We start from the raw sequence: 8,959 nt of genomic DNA, 5'->3' as shown, positions 1-8,959 counted from the left end.
TTTTAATACCTCTTGATATTGGATACCAAATACAGCGCGTTAGCAATTTACCTGATAAAGATGACAGACATGATTCATTATTAATACTGCCAGTGTAAATAAAAAAAGCTTTACTGCATCAGTGCAGAATGAAATGCAGAAGGAAAATTTCAGAGTATTACAGGAAAAGGTCATTTTCATAAAGGAAGCATCAGCAACATCCATGACCCACTGTGGCAACTGTGACGCAGTTTAGCTCAGAAAGCCTCGCTGTATGTAAACAGGGTAGTTGCATTAAAGTACAGCTATGGACAGCAACAAGCACACTTTGCTCAGATAACAGCAAAAATGAGTAACTCGCATAACAGTGATTTTGAGCTAGAATTAGCTAATGTGTGCTTGCTTTCACTCTTCCAGTGAATACTATTTTCAAACTAGCACTAAAAATAATCAAAACAGAAAGCAACAGTAGGTTAGAATAGGAATAATGGCAACTGAGCTATTTCCTTAACCAAGTAAAATCATGAGGTCTGATAGACATAGCCACATACTTATAGTACGAAAAAGTTATATTACAACTTGCCTTCCATTAGTGCCAAGAAAAATATCACCTACACACTAGAATCATGAACAATACAGATGAGAAAAAATGGTATTCCAGCTGTAGACTAAAGATTCGGACTGTGACTGCATTACCACTGAGACTGAAAATTAGCCCAGAGTTTCACTTCTGCTCTTAACTGCCACCATGTGCTATGCATGTAGGTATACAAGGGCTGAGTTCCAGAGACATCGCTTTTGCTCTACCCCTTTTCAATATGTTCTTCCTTTCTCTGATGTATTGACCAGCTTTCTTGCAGTATATTTAATTTGACAGAGGAAGAAAAAACAGAGCAACTACTGTGTTCTGCTCACACCAGGTTTTTCATTTTTATGCTCTTTTGAGATTTTCTTATAGAATAGTCATTGCGTTCATTCAATCTACCTGAAAAATTAAAAAAATACACATAATTTCTCTTAGTGCCTGGTAACAGAAACTGTTTTTAAAATAGTTTTGAAAAACATGAACCAGCAAACATTCTTGGAGGAGACATGAACAAAACCACTGTACATAAAATAAGTGCAGCAACATCATTAAATGCACTGGAAATGTAATTCAGGGCAAGTTTTCAAAGTACACCTGAACTTCTCACATTTTGCAATGGACTAAAACATTACAAAGTCTAAACAATCTCAAATCTAGACACATTACATGTCATGCCTGCAGTGGGAGAAGCTGGGAAGTCGCTGATGCTTTCAAAGCAACCATGAGCATTAGCAAGTTCAGCAAGTGTTATGTGAGGCACTACATCTATTTTCTATAAAAAGAGTAGGAAGGAAAAAACTGATAATTTATCTTTTGGTAAAAGCTGATAATGTGACAACAATGAGAATGTTCACAGTGCCCAAGAAATTAGTACATAGCAATTTCTTAAAAGAATTTGTTTCGGACCCCATCATACTCTGCAGTCTCCGGGGAACCTCTGTGTACGTAAAAAGGCAGCACCGCACCTCCGTATAGAGCCGTGGGGTTTCAGGGATAGACGCCTGGCTGCAGCTGCTGAAGGGGAAAGAACCTGTGCTCCTTTGAGTCTGAACAGCAGCATGATTGATCCTAGCAGACCGCAAATTGGTGGGAGAAAAGGTTAAAAGAGAACAACTATCTGAAAAGACGACTCCAAAAAGGGAAGAATAGCCTGGTAGACAACACTGGAGAGAACACAGATGAGGAAGGCTAAGGCTGCAGAAAAGTCTGGTTGGTTGTTTGGATACATAAAGACACTTAATCATGGCTTGACTTAGTTATCCTCAAGCTACCAGTGTAACGTCCAAAGATGTTCAACGACACAACCTCCTGTAGCAACCTACTTTCTAAGAACGTGTAAGGTTATAAAATTTATTATTTTAGAATGTATTGCAAAAGTATCCCCTTTATTGTGGAAATGATGTTTTATTCTACTTCCTTTTAACTATATTTACATTTGAAGCAATCTGCATGGGGGGGGGGGAACAAACTATCAGCAAGTAAGAAATTTAACCAGCAAGATCAACCTTGTATACCTGGATTATTCATCGAGACCTACAGAATGAATATAGAATTACTTAAAATGCCTTCTTTTGGATATCTCTTCCCACTTATTCACTGGCCACATTATGGCTGTTCTTAGTGTGAAGCAAACATATGGCCAAATGATTCAGCCAACACCATGCCCGTAAGTGTAAGGAAATAAAATTCTATAATTTTGTACACATTGTAAGCAAATATGATTTTCCATAATTATATTTATCCTTACATAACTCTTCACCAGAACTGTAGCACCCTTTTCAAAGTATTTTTAGAACTTCACATTTGCAAAGATAACTAAGAAAATATGAACTAAGAATAAAATGATGAGCAGATGGATCCCTGAATTTCCTGAATTTCATTGCCTTACTAAATGCTTCAAAAAAGTATGTTTTGTTCTAGTAAAGAGAAGAAAAATTTTTGGAATTTCAAGTTTTCACTTAACAGAAAAAAAGATAACACTCAGCTGTGATTGCTACAAGACACATTATCTGATCCAGTCATCTTAGGTTAGTACATTTTGACAGAAAATTAGTTATCAAAGATAAGCAAATCTTTGATCTTCTTGGATTAAAACATTATTTATTCAAAAAAAGGATAATATCACTAAGATTTTTTAAATTAAGGATAGATTTTAGTATCTTTAATATCTTCATGGCTAGGTGATGCTGTTTAGAGACTATTTGAGATTTAACTTCTACTGCTAATACAGAAATTGTTATTTATACGCCAAAGCATTATTTTCTCAAAGCAATTAAAAAAAAAAAAGGAGTTAAAAAGGGCTTCATAATAAATTGATTATTATTAAAATACTGAAGTCCTGAATTCTGAGAAGGCCCAACACCAACTTTTATCTTTTTATTCGATTATCACATACAATTGCCCAATATAGTCTGAAGAGGAGTGTTTGTGACTGATGTTCCAGGTAGCTGAAACTACATCCAAACTAATTCTCTAAAAATGCTTATATCTGATCATAGCTCTACAGTGAGGACGTTCTAAAGCATGCCCATGCCTCCTTTAGAAGCACAAAATAAATCAGTTTGCAGAATATATTCCTGTAGCCTAGCTTTTCAAAGGTCTTTTTTCCTCCGCAGGAAAAACTCTTCCCCCCGCCACCCCACTGTTTTAGAATTTGATCCAGATTACAGCATTTAGGTTATAGAAAATTCTATTATCAATATACGTATATTATATTGCTCTGAAGATAATACTACCTCTGAGATGGTCAAAGACTAGCAGTACAGTTAGCATAGCTGGTTCTTTAGGAAATTGCTCTGCACTAGAGTAAATCCCTCCATAAGGCATCGTTTCCAATTTTCTTCAGAAGAGATACCGGTTCATGCAAAGAGAACATGAAAAATTAATTAGTTGCAGACTACAAAAGTCTATAAACGCTCATAATCTCTTTTGGGGCAAATTACGTTAGAGTATCCTTCAGGTATTTCCCCCTTTAGTTTACCAGCTTTACGTCCATAAAGAAAACCCATAGACCTGGACAAATGGCAAATGAGGAAAGCACTGGGCTGAAGCTGAGTAGTTAGTGAAACACCACAAACAATACTCTACTGTAATGAACTTTTAAATCCCTGTTCCACTTTCTCTTCCTTGCTTTCATAGCTAATAAAAACATCCATTTTGTAACAACAGAAGAAGCCTTCAAGCAAGTCTACCCTAAGCATTCACCGCCCTCCAACTTATTTATCAGTTCAGCTACCTGTTTCACTGAAACTACAATATTCCTGTTCAATCAAATAAGTCAAAGATGTTTTTGCTGTCCTTAAACAAAAGTAGGCATCACCAGTAAAGAAATGAAAGGAGGAAGCAAGTCTCCAAAAATTAAACCAACAGCTCTGTTTGTGCAAAACACATGACAAAATGATGCTTTCTCCCTGTACAACTGCAGTTTAAAACTAAAGTGAACATGGAAAACCTGAGCTTTAGCTGTACAAATGACTCTAGGCTGTGCATTACTGCACAGCTCAACGCCAAGTTACACTTTTTCTATGAGTTAAGTAATACTATAAATATCTTAGCTGTTCTTTCATGAAAGCGTGCTTCTTATTTATAACTAATACCATAGCTGCCAAACAAGTCACAGTTAATATATTTGAAGTTCTGTATTTGTGTCTTTTTTTCCTCTGCAAATACAGAGCTCAGTGCTCTGCGCAATGAGTTAGGCTCCGTTTCTGTAAAAAGGGCCACCTGTGCATAGCCACGAGCATTAGGAAGCTCAACAAGTGCCACGTGATGCACGTGCAGGTGCAGATGTACATGCACTTCCACGCATACAGCATTTGCACAGCTGTAATACAACTGTGCAGTCACCTATACAAGTGAAGTTCCAGTCCTAATTGATCTGAGCTTGAAACTGTGTCTGAGGCCCATCTCCAGCAGATTCCTGAGGCTTGGAAAAGGCAAATTTGGGAATGGCTGCAACAGTCTAACAATGCCACATAAATTTGAAAAGATCAGCCACATAATGCACTCTTCCTTAATATATTTATTTTTATATTTATTAAATACTGCTTCAGTCCTTGGTGTATAAAATTCTGGAGAATGAACATTTAAGAAATGCCCTTTGGAACTTCATATAAACATGTTGCCTTTCAGGAGCTCTTCCCTGGTCTGCAGTAGTTTGCTATTTTTATGGTAAGACTCACCCCTAGTGGTTATATAGCTATTTTCATACACACACAAAAAATTCATAAAAGCGTTCTGCAACTGTTCAGCCTGCAGAAGAATCAGTACAACATTAACGCTTGCCAGTAACAAGTCTTATGAGTCAAAAGAAGACTAAAAAAGGCTGACAAAAGTACGATTTTTGTATTAACTGATCATGTATATATGTACTGCTAGGGGATCTGCTAGAGCGCTCTGACAGCGCTCCTTTGCTGTCTTTGCCTGTCAGAATAAAAGGAATCTAAAGCAGAACTTTATATTAGATTTGAATTACTAATTCTTACTAGAAAGATTTTGAATTCTGTATTTATTCTTCCTTTTGTAATAAAAACAAGCAAGCCTCTTATTTTAAGAGGTTTCAGCTCTGAAAATAGATGATTACCTTCTTCCTTGTTTACTCTAGCTCTATTACACACGAGTTATTACAAGCTGAGAACAACTGTCAAGACCATATGGTAAAACTATTCCTAACTGTTATGAAAACCTAGTAAGAGACCCAAGCTTACCAGCTTCTGTTGCAGCTAAGCACTCTGACCACCTCACGCTGCCCGGTGTATCCTGTGGGAGGCGAACACGACTTGCCCATTAAAGCGTCTCTCCATTGCTACCAGCCGGCAAAGCTCTGTCTTTTTGGTGGTGCGCCTCTGTGTAGGTGTATATGCAAAATCAGACTTACAGGACACACTGGACAGGTAGAATCATTTGCTAGGTTTTATGTCAGAGGGTTAATCCAGTAAGCTTCACTAACTTCACATTCAGATCCGTTTTCTGGTCCCTGCAGGGGTTTCAGAGAGATCCTCGCTGACAGCTTCTACCATTCTAGAACAGGTTGCTCATGCTAAAAATAGTACTTTTTCCTCTAAAAAAAGGCAATGGGAATGGAGCACCAACACAGAAAAACAAACAGACGTTTCTATATTATTTTGACTCAACGCCATTTAGGTATTTTTGCATGGCTGTATGGTGTCTGCCTCTATGTGGTTTTCTCACTAGAAAGTCACAGCTGGTTGCTTTGTATTTTTTGTCTTAAAAATTGAAGATCATGCCTAGAAAGAGAGGTACTCAATTCCTTCAGGACTGTGAAGTGCTTTGAAATCCACACACACAAAGCAGTATAAAGCACGTGGGCCTCATGAATCCATAACTTCCACTGCTATACTTTAAAAAGCTATTGCCTACAGACCATAGTAGTAAGGTAATTGGCAAACTTCTATGTACTGTAAATATCCTGTCATAGAGGACGAACAGAAAAGATTTCAAAAGCCATGGCTATATCAGAGCAGCACTTATTATTAGCTTAAATAAAATGTAATGAGGAAGTGAGAAGCCATTACCTCGGTGCTTGCTGGTCACTTATCCTCATGTTTCAAGACCAAATCCAATTTCCTTCTTTCAGACAGATGCTCATCTCCCCCAGCTTCTCTGGGGACTGCTATTTTACATTCTGTACAGAAATTTCTCAAAAAACACAGATACAAAGTGTTTATTATTATTATTTTAATAGAACACTGCAGCACCAGAATCAGCTGCATTTATGGACTCTTGGGGATCCCTCTCTCTGCTAGTGATAAACTCTGCTTATTTTGCGATAAATCCTGCTCTCCCTGCTCTACAGGCATGGCTTAAGAACTGGGCAGTTGTTACCATCACATGCCACAAATTTTATACCATCCTTGTGCGTCAACTAACAGAAGCCGTTTATAAGCCAAACCAGACCACAAAACAATTTATAGTCCCTTGTCAGAAACCAAAACCCAGCCGTATTTATCAGGGAAGTATTCACATAAGTATGTGGGACTGGGAAGACCAGACCACATAGGAAGTAACCTTACTTATTCTGGGGAGAATGACGTAGCTGAGCAGGTATCATTGCAACAGCTTGTGTATGAATTACTTTCCCAGACAGTCTAGAGCCATGAAGATGACACAGGTATTTAAAAAAATAAAAAATAAAATGGAAGCGTGTATATAAAACATAATTCTGTGAAACACACAAACCTGCTCTCAGCACTCCTGAAGTCTTAGCAGACATCCAAAATGCGATATATAACTTGGATGTGTTGCTGAGAAGAAACGGCAGTGGCGATGATATGAGCAGTATCAAAGGACTACTGTGCAGGGAAGAGGGTCAGGCCTTTCCTTCTGGCACAAGCGCCGACTCTTCTGAAGGGGCAGCGGTCTAGCACTTACGTAGCTCATTTGCTAGGGTTATATGCTATATAATGAAGTTTTGCAACTGCATACATCTTGCTTTTGCACAACTGTTAGTTAGCAGTTAACACTAACCTTAATATTAAAGCAACTGTATCTCCTGGTCATTAACCTGACTACTCTGACTTTTTTTCTTTTAAACCAACATGCCACTTCGGCAATCAAATAAGTAAATTCCCTTGTTGCCAACTTAGTTAATTCTACCTTACCTTTTTATTTTCCAGCGTGATCATGTGTCCATTATCTCAGTGAGGACAAAGAAAGTATAATTAGTCACTACAGTCAACCTCACTACTACATCACCTGTACTGAGAGTTCTCTATCAAATACTACACATGCTTCTTCTAGACAAAAAATTTCTTGTTGTTTTTCTTTTGCAAAGAGCAATTTTCAGCACCAGGTTTCTGCTCCTGCAACACATTACCTCATCAAAATCATTCCCAAGCTTTTGGCAACCCCTTTTAATGTGCATAGACTTAGTTTCGAGTGCTTGCTACAGGTTTCATTTCACATCACCATTGACAATTCAATGCCAAGATACAGAACAGCCCAGCAAACTGAATGCCCAAACTCATTTTCCTTAAGAAATTCAGGAGCCCATTTCTCACTTATATCTTCCCCCAAAGTCTAAGCCCGAAAGTTAGAAGGAAGGTAGAAGGAGATCACAATTTTTCTGGGAAGACACTGCTTGTTTTTAATATTGCATTTAGTATTATTTAAAAGAACTGATACATTAGCCAACATGTTTTAAACCTGCTCTCATCTTCGCAGCTTGTAATTTATATACACAGTTTTCACAGCCTAACAGCAACTCAGCAACTTCTGTCCAAAAATGGACAAGTGTTGCAGAATACTACAAGCTACATTAGCTGAGTACTTTTTTTTTTTTAAGAAAATGGTTAATATGTACCCAACCCCCAAGGGAAAAAAAGAAAAAAACAAAACACTAATCTGTTAGTGCCTACAGATATTATTTCCCTAGAAATCTAGTTGTTTAGCTAGTTAAAGTTAGTTACCCTGTTTTAAGGGACCTTTTAATTGTTAGCATTATGATAACAAGGACAGGTATAGAACTGCAGGGCTTTCTAGGGCAAAGGATCTGCTGCAGCAGATGCACTGTACGTACAGAGAAGTACATGGTGTTTAACTGCATTGGACAGAAGTTATTTTCAGGATTTAAGCAGAAGTTTAACAAAATAACTTACGAATCAGAGCTAATGCTTTCAACATGTTCTTCAAACCTATCTGAATAGCTTAGAGTAAAGCTCAAGTGACTAATCCCGCTTTAGTCTCCCCACTGGTTTATGTATCTGCTCAACTCCCCCCTCCCCAGTCTTTCTTTATTATGAGAGCTTTTAACTGCCTTAAAATCCCTAAACCATCCTCAGAGCAGCAACAGTGCTCAGCACAGTCATGCTGTGCTGAGTGACACTTCTGAACGTGGAGTATTTCTGGAGCATTCATGTTTTCAGCTACTGCAGGACCTCTGTGGTTCTCCTTGCTGCTCACACTTATTTCAGCTGTCCATTTCCCCCACCACCCCCTGGACGAGCAGGGGTATGAAAGGATGACAGGGTGCCTGCGAGGGGAGCAGGCACTCGTCCCAGAGGCGAGCTCTGAGCACGGAGGGACATCAGGCCAGGAGCGTGAGGCAGGAAAGCACCTGAAACACTGCAAGCTGTTGTGGACACCACCACATGACACTCCCAGTTCAACACCACTTTGTAGCGGTGCCACATATTCGCCTTTATAGCCCAACAACGCACAAAGCTGCTGGTGGTTTTACTTCACAGACAATAAGCCACAACGCAAAAATCAAAAGCAGCCAAGATGCACACGCACAAGAACCAATAACCACACACTGACAGGCCCTTAGCTACGAGCAGGGCACACAACTTCCTCATACAAGAGGACGAATTAATATTTTCCTACAACACGTCTTTTACCACTTTTGTAAGAGAGAGAACAGATCATCTTCTGCTG

The sequence above is a fragment of the Apteryx rowi genome, unplaced genomic scaffold (genome assembly GCF_003343035.1).
Source record: "Apteryx rowi isolate R43461 unplaced genomic scaffold, aptRow1 scaffold_680, whole genome shotgun sequence".
Lineage (NCBI taxonomy): Eukaryota > Metazoa > Chordata > Aves > Apterygiformes > Apterygidae > Apteryx > Apteryx rowi.
This window is presented reverse-complemented; position numbering follows the sequence as displayed.